The sequence below is a fragment of the Symphalangus syndactylus genome, chromosome 6, assembly GCF_028878055.3.
Source record: "Symphalangus syndactylus isolate Jambi chromosome 6, NHGRI_mSymSyn1-v2.1_pri, whole genome shotgun sequence".
NCBI classification, from domain to species: Eukaryota; Metazoa; Chordata; class Mammalia; order Primates; family Hylobatidae; genus Symphalangus; species Symphalangus syndactylus.
The window spans coordinates 118,855,348-118,873,039 of NC_072428.2; the positions used below are offsets into that span (position 1 = coordinate 118,855,348).

A 17,692-nucleotide genomic window follows, 5' to 3' on the forward strand; every position below is an offset into this window, starting at 1 on the left:
AGGTTGCAGTGAGCCGAGATCATGCCACAGCACTCCAGCCTCGGCGACAGAGTGAGGTTCTATGTCAAAAAAAAGAAAAAAGAAAGAAAGAAAGAAAGAAGAGGATTTAAATAACTAATCAGAAATAAAAGTCAGGATATTACTACCAATTTTACAGAAATAAAAAGGGTTATAAAAAGTATTATGAACAACTGCAAGTGAACATATTGAATAACTTACATGAAATAAACAAATTCCTAGAAAAATAACCTACCAAGACTAAATCATGAAGAAATAGAAAATCTGAATAGACCTATAACTTGTAAAGAGATTAAATCAGTAATGAAAAATTTCCCAAAGAAGAAAAGCCCAGGACCAAATGGCTTTACTGGTGAATTCTACAAAACATGTGAAGAAATAACATTAATCCTTTTCAAACTCTTTCCAAAAACTGAAGAGGAAAGAACACTTCCTACTCATTCTATGAGACCAGCATTATTCTGATACCAAAGCTAGATGAAGAAACAAGAAAATTACAGACTAATAACATCCCTTATGAATAGTAATGCAAAAACCTTCAATAAAATACTAACAAATGGAATTCAATAGCATATTTTTTTCTCACTTTTTAAATTTTTATTTTCAAAATTTTAAATTTAGAGATGGGGTGTTGCTATGTTGCCCAGATGGGTTTCGAGCTCCTGGCCTTAAGCAATCCTCCTGCCTCAGCCTCCCAAATAGGTCAGATTACAGGCATGAGCCATCATGCCTGGCTTTTCAACAGCATATTGAAGGGATTATACATCATCATCAAGTGGGATTTATATCTGGAATACAAGGGTGGCTCAACATATGAAAATAAATGTAATCTACCACATTAACAGAATGAAGAAGGAAAAGACATGGTCATCTCAATCTATGCAAAAAAAAGCATCTAACAGACTCTGACACCCTTTCATGATAAAGACACTCAACAAACCAGGAAGGAAACAACTTCAACATAATAAAGGCCATATATGCAAAAACCAACAGCTAACATCACACAACAGTGAAGACAAAAAGCTCTTCAAAACTCTAAGATCAGGAAAAAGACTAGGATGTCTACTGTTGCCACTTCTATTCAACATAGTGTTCGAAGTTCTAGCCAGAGCAATTAGGTAAGAAAAACAAAGGGCACCTAAATTGAAAGGAAGATGTAAAATAATCTCTGGTCACATATAATGTAAGATCATTCTACATGATCTTACATGTAGAAAACCCAAAAGATTCCATAAGAAGACTGTTAGACTTAATAAATGAATTTGGCAAAGTTGCAGGTCACAAAATTTACAGATTAAAATTAGTTGCTTCTACATACTAACAATGAAAAATCTGAAAAGAAACAATTCCATTTACAATAGAATAAAAAAGAATAAAATACTCAGGAATAAGCTTAACCAAGGAGACAAAAGACTTGTATACTGAAAATTACAAAACATTGCTGAAAGAAATTAAAGATGACACCAATAAATGAAAGACATCTCATGTTCATGGACTGGAAGACCTGATATTGTTAAGATTTCAGTACTACCCAACGTAATCTACAGATTCAATGTAACCTTCACCAAAATCTCAATGACATTTTCTTAAGAAAATGGAATTGTTTCCTTCATATGGAATCTCAAGAGGCCCCAAATAGGCAAAACAATCTTAAAAAAGAATAATATTGGAGGTCTCATACTTCTAATTTCAACACTTATTACAAAGCCATAGTAGTCAAAACAGTATGGTACTAGCATAAAGACAGACACACAGACCAATATAATGGAATAGACCCAGAAAGAAACCCTCCTGTAAAGGATTCAAATGATCTTTGTCAAGGGTGCCAAGACTACACAATGGTAATAGGAAAACTGAATATTCACATGAAAAAGAACAAAGTTAGTCCTTAGATCACATATAAAAGTTAACTCAAAAAGGACTAAAGACCTAAACGTAAGACCTGAAACTATAAAACTCTTAGAAGAAAGCCTAGGGGAAAAGCTTCATAATCATTGCAATTGACAATGATTTCTTGGATGACATTTCTGGAATAAATATTTCTCCAAAGAAGATATACAAATGGTTAACAGGCATATGAAAAGATGCTCAACATCACCAACCATAGGGAAAGGCAAATCAAAGCCACAACAAAATATTACCTCACACCCAATAGAATGACCACTCTCCAAAAAAACGAAGCAAAAAAACCTCAGAAAATAATATGTGTTAATAAGGATGTGGAGAAATTGGAACCCTTTGCATCACTGGTGGGAATGTAAATGGTGTAGCTACTATGGAAAAGGGGATGGAGGCTTCTCAAAAAATTAAAAATAGAACTATCATATGTTCCAAAAAATCCCAGTTCTGGCTATATATCTAAAAGAACTGAATATAAAATCTCAAGCAGGGCCGGGCACAGTGGCTCACACCTGTAATCCCAGCACTTTAGGAAGCGGGTGATCACTTGAGGCCCGGAGTTCGAGACCAGCCTGGCCAACATGGCAAAATTCCCATCTCTATCAAAAATACAAAAATTAGCTGGATATGGTGGTGCACAACTGTAATCCCAGCTACTTGGGAGGCTGAGGCATGAGAATCACTTGAACTTGGGAGGCAGAGGTTGCAGTGAACCAAGATCATGCCACTGCACTCCAGCCTGGGCAACAGAGCTAAACTCAAAGAAAAAAAAAAAAAAAGATCTCAAACAGATATTTGCACACCCATGTTCAACTGCAGCCAACTGCAGCATTATTCACAATAAACAAGAGATAGAAGCAACCTAAATGCCCATCTATGGATAAATGGATAAACAAAATGTGTATATATGCAGTGGAATGTTACTAAGCCTTCAAAAGGAAGGAAATTCTGACACACATTACAACATAGATGAACCTCAAGGACATTATACTAAGTGAAAATACACTTATCACTAAAAGATAAATACTGAATGATTCTAATTTATATAAGGTATCTAAAGTAGCAAGACTCATAAAAACAGAAAGTAGGCCAGGCACAGGGGCTCATGCCTGTAATCCCAACACTTTGGGAGACTGAGGCAGGAAGACTGCTTGAGCCCTAGGAGTTCAGGACCAGTCTGGGCAACAAGGTGAAATTAGCTGGGCATGATGGCACGTCTGTAGTCCCAGCTACTGGGGGGTGTGGGCAGGAACACTGAGGTGGGAGTATTGCTTGAGCCCAGGATGCAGAGGTTGCGGTGAGCCATGATCACGCCACTGCATTCCAGCCTGGATGACAGAGCAAGACCCTGTCTTGGAAAACAAAACAAAACAAAAAAAGGTTGAAACACAGCTTAGAATCTGCTCAATTCCTTTTTGAATTTCAAAGAGATCTGTCCCTGTCATAAAGACCTGCCAGGCTGGGCTCGGTGGCTCACGCCTGTAATCCCAGCACTTTGGGAGGCTGAGGCGGGCGGATCACAAGGTCAGGAGATTGAGACTATCCTGGCTAACACGGTGAAACCCCGTCTCTACTAAAAATACAAAAAAAAAATTAGCTGGGCATGGTGGTGGGCACCTGTAGTCCCAGCTACTCAGGAGGCTGAGGCAGGAGAATGGCATGAACCTGGGAGGCGGAGCCTGCAGTGAGCAGAGATCGCACCACTGCACTCCAGCCTGGGCAACACAGCGAAACTTCATCTCCAAAAAAAAAAAAAAAAAGACCTGCCAGAAGCAAAAGAAAATAATCTCAGGAAGGAAACATCATTTATCTCTTCAACTTTTCTTAAACAACATATCAAGCATCTATCAAACAAAAGCAAACATTGGCTCACACCTATAATCCTAGCATGAAGCCAGGAGCTCAAGACCAACCTGGGCAACAAAGTGAGACCTCGTCTCTACACAAAAAAGAAAGAAAAAAAGAAATTAGCCAGATGTGGTGGTACATGCTTGTAATACCAGCTACTTCGGAGGCTGTGGTGGGAGGTCCACTTATTTGAGCCCAGGAAGTCAAGGCCGCAGTGAGCCTTGATCACACCACTGCACTCCAGCCTAGGTGACAGAGCGAGACCACGTCTGGGGGGAAAAATAGCAAAACCAAGTGACAACAACTAGAAAGAAACAGACAATACAAAGTAACCATTATCTAGATAATGAATTATCAGAGACTAAAATAACTGATGTCTTAACCAAAGTAATAAAACATCACGAATAGATTGACTCCTGATGTGATTCAGTAAAAATGACAAATTATCGTCTATGCAGTATTCTTCCAAAAAATGTTTGACCTAAATGCAATCATGAGAAAAGAACCAGACAAATCTAAATAGTGAGGCATACTAAAAACTAAGACAAAATGGCCCACCCTGGATTTGTGTGGGGTATGTGTGTTTTTTCTTTTTTTTTTTTTTGAGATGGAATCTCGCTCTGTCACCCAGGCTGGAATGCAGTGGTATGATCTCGGCTCACTGCAACCACCGCCTCCCGGATTCAAGCGATTCTCCTGCCTCAGCCTCCTGAGTAGCTGGGACTCCAGGCGCCTGCCACCACACCCAGCTAATTTTTGTATTTTTAATAGAGATGGGGGTTTCACCATATTGGCCAGGCTGGTCTTGAACTCCTGACCTCATGATCCACCCGTCTCGGCCTCCCAAAGTGCTGGGATTACAGGTGTTAGCCACCGCACCCAGCCATGTGTATATGTTTTAAAGGGACAGGGTCTTGACATGGTTGCCCAGTCTGGCCTCCTGGGCTCAAGCAACCCTCCCACCTCAGCCTCCTGTGTAGCTGGGGCTACAGGTGTGCACCACCGCACCTGTCTTGGATTTGTTTTTTAATATCATCATCATGAAAGAAAAAAAATACCCAGGTAACTAGAGACATAACAACCAAAAGAAAAGCATTACCCTTGAAGGATCCTAGATTAGAGAAAATAAAATTTTAGAAAGCTTGAAATCTATAACTAGAGCAATTAGGAAAATTTGAATACAGACTGACAATACCATCATATCAATGTCAAATTTCTTGAGAGTGACAACAGTTTTAGTTTATTTTAGAAAAATGTCCTTGTTCTTACAAGATACAAGTGGAAAAGTTTAAGGAGTAGGGCATTATAAGATGTATTTCTAAAAGGTTAAAAGAAATAAAGAGTTGGAAAAAAATGAATAGCTGATTAATATATGCAAAGACTTAGAAGACAAAACTGGAGAATTTCCATTAATAAATGGAATATATAAAAAAGAATTAAAAGGAAATTCTAGAAGTAAAAATATACGGTAACTGAAATTAAGAACCATTAGAAAGGGCCAAACAGCAAATCAGACAACTGAAGAATTATATATTACTATGCCTGATAACAGGTCGATAAAAAACAAAAAGACTGAAGCACAAAGTCAAAAACAGGGTAGAAGGTAAACAATGAGAAGAATGCAAGCGACATGTGGGACACAGTGAAAAAGGCTAAGACACATATAATTGAAATCCTAGCAGGAAAAGAGAAAAGGGAAATCAGGAATGAATGAAGAACAATGGAAAAGCAGTTAAGTATATGGGTGAATCCAATTAACACTGATTATATAAAGCAATAATATCTTGTGGGATTTAAAATATATGAAGAATAAAAATGCCTCAGAAGAGTTCCACATCCACCTAAGATATATAATGACAGAAACAATACTGCTTTCTGTAAGTTAACAATACACAAAAGCAAATAAACTACAAAATAACCTTGCTTAAATGCATCAGAAAGCTGAGGTCTTAGGGCAACCAAGTCAACCGAAATCTAAGGACAGACCTCTAACAAGGAAAATGAAGGCAAGCACTGGCTCATCTACGACAGGACAGAGGAAGAAATTCAGGGCACCTGGCAACCAGCTCATAAAAATTCAGCTAACACTTCTAACAAATTGAGAAAGACTGCATGTGGGCTAGCATGAGCATATAGAACCCCTGGGACTCACAGACACAAGGGGAACTCACAGTCACCCAGCAGATCACCTTTGCAGACCAGATACTCAAGAGAAAGACTGGGGGTAGGGCAGAAGACCACCTCCTTTGGTGGTGCAGTCCTAGAGGAGGGGAAGAGCCTCTGTTGCGAAAAAGCACAAAAATCTGACTGAACCCTTCCCTGAACAAAAGCCTTAGGCTATGGGAAGGGGCAGCAAAGCATGTCACCCCTCAAAGTACAGGTTAAGACTCACCACAGTTGCACTAAGAGTAAAAGAAAAACCTCTACCCCTAGGGGATAGGCATAAAACAGTCTTGAGCCTATAATACCACCAACACCATGAGAGGTCTCCTACCACTGAGAGAAGGAAAAAAAAACTATTTTGCACAATACCTGCCAGATGCAAGGCAAAGAATGAATGCCACAAGAAAAACCAGGATCACTGAGGCTGCCCTACCAGTGAGAATGGCAGACAACGGAAATGCTAAAGACTAGGGTAGACCAGGGCAACAGAGAATGTTACTCCCCCAAATAAGCGAACAATTCTAAATATATCACACTCAAACTCCTGAAAACCAGAGATAAAGAGAAATACTGAAGGGAAGCAGAGAGAAAGGACACATTAAATACAGAGGAACAAAAGTAAAAAGCTAGAGCAGACTTCTTGTCAAGAATGAGGATGCCAGAAGACATGGAGAGATAGATCTAAAAAATGGGAAGAAAAAAAGGAAAGAATTCTAAAGCCAATGAAACCATATTTCTAAAATGAAAGCATTCAACACCAAGAACCCAATTTAAAAATGGACAAAGCAAAAAATAACAGATGCTGGTGAGGTTGCAGAGAAACAGAAATGCTTACACACTGTTGGTGGGAGTGTAAACTAGTTCAACCATTGTGGAAAGCAATGTGGCGATGAGGTTGCAGAGAAACAGAAATGCTTACACACTGTTGGTGGGAGTGTAAACTAGTTCAACCATTGTGGAAAGCAATGTGGCGATTCCTTGAAGAGCTAAAAACAGAACTACCATTCGACCCAGCAATCCCATTACTGGGTGTATACCCAAAGGAATATAAATTGTTCTATCATAAAGACACATGCATGCAAATGTTCAGTGCAGCACTATTCACAATAGCAACGACATGGAATCAACTTAAATGCCCAACAACAGTGGACTGGATAAAGAAAATTGGTAGATATGCACCATGGAATACTATGCAGCCATAAAAAAGAATGAAATCATGTCCTCTGCAGGAACATGGATGGAGCTGGAGGCCATTATCCTTAGCAAACTAACACGGGATCAGAAAACCAAATACCGCATGTTCTCATTTATAAGTGGGAGTTAAATGATGAGAACACATGAACACAAAGAAGAACAACAGACACTGGGACTAACTGGAGGTAAGAGGTTGAGAGGAGGGAGAGGATCGGAAAAAATAATTAATGGGTCCTGGGCTTAACACCTGGGTGACAAAATAATCTGTACAACAAACCCCTATGACACAGGTTTACCTATACAACAGACCTGCATGTGTATCCCTGAACCTAAAAGTTTTTTAAAAAATGGACAAAGAACTTGAATAGACATTTCTCCAAAGATACATGAATGGTCAAAAAGCATATGAAAAGATGCTCAACATGATTAGCGATCAGGAAATGCAAATCAAAACCACAATGAGATATCACTTCATACCCACCAGGATGGCTATAATCAATAAGACAGACAACAACAAGTATTAGTGAATATGTAGAAAAACAGGAACCCTTATACACTGCTGGTAGGAGTGTAAAATGGTACAGCCATTTTGAAAACAGGATGCCATTCCTTGAAAGGTTAAAAATAGAGTGTTATCACCCAGGCACAGTGGCTCACGCCTATAAACCCAGCACTTTGGGAGGCCAAGGCGGGAGGATCACTTGAGCCCAAGAGTTTGAAACCAGCCTGGGCAACATGGTGAAACCCCATCTCTAGAAAAAATACAAAAATTAGCTGGGCATGGTGGTGTGCACCTGTAGTCCCAGCTACTCAGGAGGCTAAGGCGGGAGGATTGCTTGAGCTGGAGAGGCAGAGGTTGCAGTGAGCAGAAATCACACCCCTGCACTCCATCCTGGGTGACAGAGGAAGATTCTGTCTTTAAAAAAAAAAAAAAAAAAAAAAAAAAAAAAAAAAAAAAGAGTTATCATATAATCCAAAAATTTCAACAGCACTTGTACATGAATGCATTATAGCACTATTCACAAACGATAGCCAAAAAGTGGAAACAGTCCCAGTGTCCACTGACCAATGAATGTATAAGATGTGGTATATATGTTGAATGGAATACTGCTCAGCCATAAAAAGGAGTGAAGTAATAATATATACTATAACATGGATGAACCTTGAAAACATCATACTAACTGAAAGAAGACAGTCACAAAGAATCATGAACTATATGATTCCATTTATACGAAATATCCAGAATAGGCAAAACTCTAGAGACAGAAAGTAGATTAGTAGTTGCCTAGGAATGAGGTGGGAGGTTGCAGGCCAAGGGGTACAGGTCTCTTTTTGGTATAATGAAAATGTCCAGCTGGGCATGGTGGCTCACGCCTGTAATCCCAACACTTTGGGAGGCCGAGGCAGGTGGATCACTTGAGGTCAGGAGTTCAAGACCAGCCTGGCCAACACGGTGAAACCCCGTCTCTACTAAAAATACAAAAATTAGCCGGGCGTGGTGGTGCACACTTGTAATCCCAGCTACTCAGGAGGCTGAGGCAGGAGAATCACTTGAACTCGGGAGGCAGATGTTGCAGTGAGCCGAGGTCGTGCCACTGCACTCGAGCCTAGCCAACAGGGTGAGACTCCATCTCAAAAAAAAAAAAAAATGTCCAAAACTTGATGGATAAAGAAATCTCTATATTAAAAACCATTAAACGGTATACTTTAAATGAGTGAAATGTAGTTGTGTGAACTATATTTCACTAAAGCGATTTTTTAAAAAACGAGCAAAACAAATCTGTGGTGATGTAAGTCAGAATAGTGGTTATGGGAGGGGAATGATTTACTGGGAAGAGGCATTCAGATATATGCTAGAGTTAATAGAATATACTATGCCTTGATGTTATTTGTGATTACTTAAAATATACATATAAGAAAAAATTGAGTTATACACTTAAGATGGTGCACTTTATGTAAGAAAATTATCTCTCGTTAAAAAAATTATTTTTCTGCAAGTTGAAAATTGCACCTTTTAATGCTCATTATGTTATTATCTAGTTTGAGTTTTTTTTTTTAAACTAAACTATGGATGGCAGCTATATGAATTTCTCAGGACAATGCTATGGGAAATTAGTCTTAGAAAAATCATTGACTTACTCTTATGCAAATGTATCAAGTAGAAGCAAAAGGAAGGCACTATCTTCTAAATTCAAGCACCGTTATTTACTTTGATACTGTCTTACCCACTGGTCAAATGTACTTCTCCTTTCAAATACTGTATTAGTTTTTTCAGAATAATAACTAAATATGAGAGTGACCCTAAAGAATCACTTGGCAAACTTGGGTATCAAGGCTACTACTAAGTACATCGTCAGTGAAAAATCACCCATGATGACATTGCCCATACTAAATGTTAACGGTCATAATTATCACTTTATTTTGAATTCCAGGAAAGTTTAAGAATTGTTGACATCCAGCCAGGCATGGTGGCTCACACCTGTAATCCCAGAGCTTTCAGAGGCCTAGGCAGGAGGCTTGCTTAAGGCCAGGTGTTCAAAACCAGCCTGGAGACAACATAGCGAGCTCCTGTCTCTACAAAAAAATTTAAAAACCAGCCAGGCATGGTGTACTTGTAGCCCTAGCTACTCAGGAGGCTGAGGCAGGAGGACTGGTTGAGCCCAGTAGCTGGAGGCAGCAGCGAGCTACGATCACACCACTGCCCTCCAGCCTGGGTGATAGAGTGAGATGCTGTCTCAAAAAAGAAAACAAAATGAAATCTTGTTTTGGCTACTGAGTCATAAAGAAAATTCAACCAAATCCTGATACCCTACAAACTACAGTACATTGCTCATTGTTCTTCCCCTCTGCTAAACAGCAGAAAAAAGGAAGGGAAGGAAGAGAATCAAGGAAGGAAAAGAGATTCTTTATAAAGAGAGAATAAAGCACTTACACTTCATAGGACTTTCTAGCCACAGATGCCAGGTGCTACCCACTGAAATCCAGGCTTGGACTAAGCTCCACATTTCTGAAAGGACCATCTCAACTGAAGCCTGGGGCTCAGAGTCAGCAGGAGGAAGCTGCAGCTCCCACTAGCAGCACATTTCAAAGAGGCTGCAACAAGAGAACATTTTCCATTTAAGCATCTAATTCCAATCTTCCATTTCACAAAGCAGTAGCAGAACAGGCCTTTACATCAGTCTTTTCAAAAGATATTTCCATGACTATGTGATGAATATGAGGCAGGCTATGGCCCAGCAGTCCTTTCACTAACATGCTCTAAGCCCTTCATTATACTTCACAGCAGATCCTAAAGTACTTGCTCCCTTTCTTGTTTAATGGTGCACTGTTGCTCCAAGACTCACTTCTACACTAACATTTCTAAAACTGCCGAATCAACTAAAATCACTGAGCAGGCCCTCAACAATGCAAGCACACACCCAGACAGGCACCTAAGGACTCATTAGTTGCCAAGAATTAGAAGCAGATAACAGCTGCTAGTTAATCCTACACAAAAACTCCTCAAATTAAGCAGAATTACCTAAAATACTTCACTGAGTACCAAAGAGCTCTGGCAAATAGAAAATAAAGTTCTGGAAATACAGATAATTCAATAAGACTTATTCAATTCAATATTCAATAAGTGTCAAGTTGCTGCATTTTTTAAGCATTTCAGTGAGTGAACGATATTATTTATTAAACGAAGATTTGCAAAGATTTATAGTATATTGGGGAAAGTTCTGGGAAGGAAGACTACATCAGAACACAGAGTAAAAAGGACTCTTAAAAAGAAAACTATACTTCCTTCTTTCCCTCCTTCTTTCTTTTCTTTTCTTTTCTTCCCTCTGTGGCCCAGGCTCCAGTACACTCGGCTCGCTGCTGACTCCCTGCGTCTGGCTCCCGTGATTCTCCTGCCCTGGCCTGCGGGCTGCCTGGGATTGCCGGCGCGTGCCACCACCCCTCCCTGGTTTTTCTCCTTTGGCTGGAGGCGCGGTTTCGCCATGTCGGCCAGGCTGGTCTCCAGCTCCTGACCTCCGGTGGTCTGCCCGCCTCGGCCTCTAGAGGTGCTGGGACTGCAGACGGAGGCTCGCTCACTCGGTGCTCGGTGTTGCCCGGGCTGCAGTGCGGTGGCGTGGTCTTTGCTCGCTGCAGCCTCCGCCTCCCAGCCGCCTGCCTTGGCCTCTCAGGGTGCTGGGATTGCAGCCTCTGCCCGGCCGCCGCCGCGTCTGGGAGGTGGGAAGCGTCTCTGCCTGGCCGCCCATCGTCTGGGTTATGAGGAGCTCCTCTGCCCGGCCGCCCCATCTGGGAGCTGAGGGGCGCCTCTGCCCAGCCGCCACCCCGTCTAGGAAGTGATTTCTGAGTAGCTAGGGCTGCAAGTACACCATGCCTGGCTGGTTTTTAATTTTTTTTGTAGAGACAGGCGCTCGCTATGTTGTCTCGCTAGGAAGTGAGGAACGTCTCTGCCTGGCCGCCCATCGTGTGGGATGTGAGGAGCGCCTCTGCCCGGCCGCCCATCGTCTGGGATGTGAGGAGCGACTCTGCCCGGCTGCCACCCCGTCTGGGAAGTGAGGAGCGCCTCTGCGCGGCCGCGTCTGGGAAGTGATGAGCGCCTCTGCCCGGCTGCCCCTTCTGGGATGTGAGGAGCGCCTCTGCCTGGCCGCCCCGTCTGGGAAGTGAGGAGCGCCTCTGCCCGTCCACCCATCGTCTGGGAAGTGAGGAGCGCCTCTGCTCGGCTGCCCCTTCTGGGAAGAAGTGAGGAGCGCCTCTGCCCGGCCGCCCCGTCTGGGAAGTGAGGAGCACCTCTGCCCGGCCGCCTCGTCTGGGAAGTGAGGAGCGCCTCTGCCTGGCCGCCCCGTCTGGGAAGTGAGGAGCGCCTCTGCCCGGCCACCCATTGTCTGGGATGTGAGGAGCGCCTCTGCCCGGCCGCCCTGTCTGGGAAGTGAGGAGCCCCTCTGCCTGGCCGCCACCCCGTCTAGGAAGTGAGGAGCGTCTCTGCCCGGCCGCCCCGTCTGGAAAGTGAGCAGCACCTCTGCCTGGCCGCCCCATCTGGGATGTGGGGAGCGCCTCTGCCCGGCTGTCCCGTCTGGGAGGTCTACCACAGAGGCCAGAAGCAATGTGGGGGCTGGACGTGGTGGCTCACGCCTGTAGTCCCAGTACTCAGGGAGGCCGAGGCGGGTTGATCACTTGAGGCTAGGAGTTCGAGACCAGCCTGGCCAACATGGCAAAACATATGAAAAATACAACTGACAAACCAACCAACCAACCAAGCAACAACAAAACAGGTCTACCCTGGAGTCATACTCTAATTTTTTCTATTTTCCTCCCTTTCTGATCCTTTATCCCACTTTCTTTTTCTTCCTCTTCCTTCTTTTTCTTTATCAAATAGAGGATTGAGTTATTATCATTGATCTATACAAAGTCCCTCTCTCATTTATTTTCTTTAATTCCCACCCCCATTTCTATTCCCCGTCTTCCCATGTGCAACCTTCCTAATATGTTTGATATGCATCTTTTTTTTTGTATGTACTTTTAGAAAATGTTTGTTTTGTGTGCAAAAAAAATAATAATAAAAGAGAAGTCTGGACATAAAAAAAAAAAAGAAAACTATAAATCAGTCAAACAAAACAATATTTTAGATCTATGCCCTGCAACCATGTGGTATAGAGCTAGAAAAGTCAGAATTTCCCATATCAAGAAAAAATCATTTTCATGAGATGGGTAAAGAAAGAACAAGTCTAATTTACCTGAAACAGAAAAAGTAATTTTTTAAGTCATCAACTACCTTAAGTTCTTTTATCTAATCCTTTATGAGAATTTTACAAAATGAGATAAATTGCTAGATTTGTTACAACAAATTACTTCCTGATAATTTTCTCGGACAGTGGGAAGAAAAATGGTTTGAAAGGATACTAATTAAGAAAAAAATAAACTGAGGGGCACATAAGATAACCATCACTACCTAAAAATATTTTTCAATATAACTTCTTTTGCAAGATGGCCTGAAACACAGAAACCAAGATGAAATCAAACTTAGCTAATATCTTCACCAAAGCAGTGATAAAGCAACTCCCATCCTCCAAAAAAAAAAAAATAAATTGTAAAAGGAAAGTAATCATAAATCTCCTAGCAAGCTCCCAGATTCACAAAATACACTTGGGTATACATAAATACATTTTCTAGAAGCAAAAAAGTTCCCTTATAGAGGTAAGTTCAGTCAACTTACATTTTCACAGCCATCTCCGTAAGAGCTAAATATATAATCAAAATGAAAACAAATATTTTCCTTAGGAGGAAAGATATTCGTAGCTAAAAACAATTACTTAAAAGGAAGGGCCAGCCGGGCGCGGTGGCTCACGCTTGTAATCCCAGCACTTTGGGAGGCCAAGGCGGGCGGATCACGAGGTCAGGAGATCGAGACCACGGTGAAACCCTGTCTCTACTAAAAATACAAAAAAATTAGCCGGGCGTGGTGGCAGGCGCCTGTAGTCCCAGCTACTCGGAGAGGCTGAGGCAGGAGAATGGCGTGAACCCGGGAGGCGGAGCTTGCAGTGAGCCGAGATTGCGCCACTGCACTCCAGCCTGGGCGACAGAGCGAGACTCTGTCTCAAAAAAAATAAATAAATAAATAAAAATAAAAGGAAGGGCCAGGTGCAATGACTCACAACCTGTCATCTCAGCACTTTGGGAGGCCAAGGTGGGAGGATCACCTGAGACCAGGAATGCTACACCAACCTGGGCAACATAGCAAGACCCAGTCTTCACAGGAAAAAAAAAAAATAGCAGGATGTGATAGTGCGCACCTTTGGTCTCAGCTTCTGGGGGTGGGGGTAGGGGACTGAGGTGGGAGGATCACTGAAGCCCTAGTTACAGTGAGCTGTGATCCTGCCACTGCACTCCAGACTGGGTGACAGAGTGAAACCCTATCTCTAAAATAAACTGAAATCGAATCAAAATAAAAGAAAGGAATCAATAAGGCCAATGACAGCACTGCACAGTGTGGTCTTCCCAGATTCTTCTGAAATCCCAGAAGTTCTGAGACAAGCATTTTTAAATAATCCTATATCATAATGACCTCTGACAAATGAATTTTGGCTGAACTATGTAGTTGTTGGTCACACATAAGATAGTACTAAGATATCTTGCCCCAATTTTTTCATGACAAGAATCCCTCTCCAAAATAATAATCCTCAATTACCTACGAATGTCGGTATTAATCTCAAGAATGGCCCTGAAAAAGACAAATAAATTTAGATCGATAAAGCCAACTTCAGTTGGGAATGACCAAGGCAAGCATTACTCGATAATCTTTTCACTGTGAGCCTTATTTATACTAGGCAGTCTTCCTTTAAAAATAGAAAATGCCAAGCTTGAAACCATTTCATTTGAAAACAAATGGTTAGCCCATGCAAGGGCTTCCTGAAAGCCAAAATACAGAAAATTTATCTTCTTTCAACACTGGTCTCTATTTCTGCCTACCTGCTCAGTTTTATAACTCATATAAACCAGATGAGAATTCTATTGTACATACAAAGCATATGTTAACAGTGCTTAAGACTCAAATTTTTCAAACTTATATAAATGTAATATGTCTAACTTAAAGTATTGTAATAACGCATTAAAGGGGTATTTAAATCTCTGAATGCTTATTTATATAAAAGCATGTATATTTTCTTGAACCCCTGACCTCAAGTGATCTGCCTGCCTTGGCCTCCCAAAATGCTGGGATTACAGGCGTGAGCCACCGTGCCTGGCCTTTTTTAATTTTTTTGTTTTGAGATGGAGTCTTGCTCAAAACATCTATGTTTTCATGTCTAGTTCCAAATATATTCTCTTGCTTTGAAGATAACTGTTAAAATATTACACTATGACTGAGACAGAAAATACAACTAGGAAGCAATGAATACAAAATAGAAAAAAGAATTGTGCTGTGGGGTTGAGAAAAAATAAGTAAAAACCATTATGCAAACTCTGTTAACAGAAAACCCACCAAAAGGAAAAATACTTGTTTTCTAATTTCATTTTGGATAGTCTACCAGAAGAGGAAAATTAAATTAGTACTTTTAAGAGTATGTACATACCAAACACTACAAAAATATCCCCTGTAGCAATACTGTTAACTTCCAGTAAAGAGAAATAAGGTTTATCTTAGAGGCTTCACCTGTACAGCCGTAAAAATAATCTCTGGTAATATTTCAGCACCATGGTACAAATGAGGGAAATACAGGACAGGTAGTCTGAGTAATCTCAACTTCCTATGAAATAAATTTGTTTTTAAGTTTAACAGAGCTTAAAAATCTGGGAAACAGTATGGCAGTTCCCCAAATAAGTAAACAAATAAAGATAGAATTACCATATGATCCAGCAATTCCAATTCTAGCTATACTGTATATCCAAAAGAATTGAAAGCAAGTACTCCCACAAGTATTTATACACCCATGTTCACAGCAGCATTATTCACAAAGGTGCAAGCAAGTGTCCATTGATGGATGAATGGATAAGCCAAACGTGGTATATACATACAACTGGGTATTATTCAGCCTTAAAAAGGAAGGAATTTCTGACACATGCTACGCACATGGATGAACCCTGAAGATATTATGCTAAGTGAGAATAGCCCATCACAAAAAGGCTAAATACTGTATGATTCCACTTACATGAGGTACCAATAGTCACATTCATAGAGACAGAAAGTAGAATGGTGGTTGCCAGGGACTGGGGCGGGGAGCAAATGGGCACCTATTTTGTTTAGTGGGCATAGATTTAGTTTTACAAGATGAAAAAGTTTAGAAGATGGATGATGGTGATGGTTACACAACAATGTCAATGTATGTAATACCACTGAACTGTACACTTAAAAATGGTTAAAATGACTGGGCACGGTAGCTCATGCCTATAATCCCAACTACTTGGGAGGCTGAGGAGGCAAGATAGCTTGAGCCTGGGAGTTTAAGGCTGCAGTGAGCTATAATCGCACCACTGCACTCCAGCCTGGGCAACAGAACAAGACCCTGTCTCAGAAAAAAGAAAAAAAACGTTAAAATGGTAAATTTACGTTTTGAATGTTTTACCACAAAAAAAAATCTATAAAACCTACTTTCCATTTCCTCCATAAACATCAGTGCAATCACTGTAAAAGAATGCTGAAGAAATATCTGAAAAGCTTTGGAAAAACTATTGTAATTAGAAAATATAGCAGTACCCTGACAATTTTACATCCTAAATCAAACTATCAACTTTGGCCCAAGGCATGGCAAGACAAGAAACTAATCAAAATAGGGAGAAATGCCATCACATAACAGACTACCATGGCAACAGAAATACTGTCACAAAATCACAAACATAGACTCCAATACTTCGAAGACATGAAATGTTCTATATTTGCACTGTACAGTACTTGGAATGTGGGTAAGTGCAAATAAGAAACTGATTTTAGGCCGGGCACAGTGGCTCATGCCTGTAATCCCGGCACTTTGGGAGGCCGAGGTGGGTGGATCTTGAGATCAGGAGATTGAGACCATTCTGGCTAACACAGTGAAACCCACCTCCACTAACAATACAAAAAATTAGCCGGGCATGGTGGCATGCACCTGTAATCCCAGTTACTCGGGAGCCTGAGGCAGAATTGCTTGAACCTGGGAGGTGGAGGTTGCAGTGAGCCAAGATTGCACCACTACACTCCAGCCTGGGCTACAGAGCAAGACTCTGTCTCAGAAAAAAAAAAGAAAAAAGAAAAAAAAGAAACTGATTTTAACTTTACTTAATTTTAAGTTTAAATAGTCACACTGGACTGGTGGCTACTACACTGGATGACACAGCTACATTGGTACACTCTCTGGGAGAAAGATCTTTGGTTTTCATTATTTACATATTCCCAGTTTCTATCAGTGCAAGGCACAGAGTATTCCTAGACTGAACTCATCTACTGAAGTTGTATAGGAACATTTTCTATTTTCTAGAAGGCTTTCCTTTCAAAAGCATGTTTTGATTGGAAGGTGTGAGCATAAGCACATACAAAAAATGCCTAAACTTTCAAGATAAATCAGTAACGACCAGAGAAAAGCCAAAAACCCTAGGTTTTATAACCAGGCTAAAGAATCAATAAATTCCAAAAAGGAAAAGTACTAGGAAAGAAGTTTGAAGCCGATATTCCATGACCCATGTATTAATGTGTTCTCACGCTGCTAATAAAGACATACCCAAGCCTGGGTAATTTATAAAGGAAAGGGGTTTAACTGACTCAGTTTCACATGGCTGGGGAGGCCTCACAATCATGGCAGAAGACGAAGGAAGAGCAAAGCGACGTCTTACATGGTGGCAGGCAAGAGAGAGCTTGTGGAGGGGAACTCCCATTTATAAAACCATCAGAACTTGTGAGACTTATTCACTACCACAAGAACAGTATGAGGGAACCCCCCATCGTGATTCAGTTACCTCCACCTGGCCCCACCTTGACACAAGTGGGGGGAGGGAGCATATTATAACAAGGTGAGATGTGGGTGGGGACATAGCCAAACCATATCAACCCAAGACCTTTCTGATATGATATCTAAGAAGAAAATTCCTATGGACATGTGATAAACCAAACATGACA

The 17,692-nt window shown here is 41.1% G+C and overlaps 1 protein-coding gene across 9 annotated transcripts in view; it reads right to left on the minus strand.

Moving 5' to 3' along the window:
• The window catches only part of TNPO3 (transportin 3), a 106,081-nt gene that overhangs the window by 80,406 nt on the left and 7,983 nt on the right, over positions 1–17,692 (minus strand). The window contains exon 1 of one of the 9 annotated variants that reach the window (XM_055283955.2): positions 10,055–10,209. The exons of the other annotated variants lie outside the window; for them this stretch is intronic. The gene's annotated coding sequence lies outside the window, so the exon portion shown is untranslated. Of the gene's footprint in view, positions 1–10,054; positions 10,210–17,692 lie in introns of those variants that run through there. 9 annotated transcript variants of the gene reach the window in all.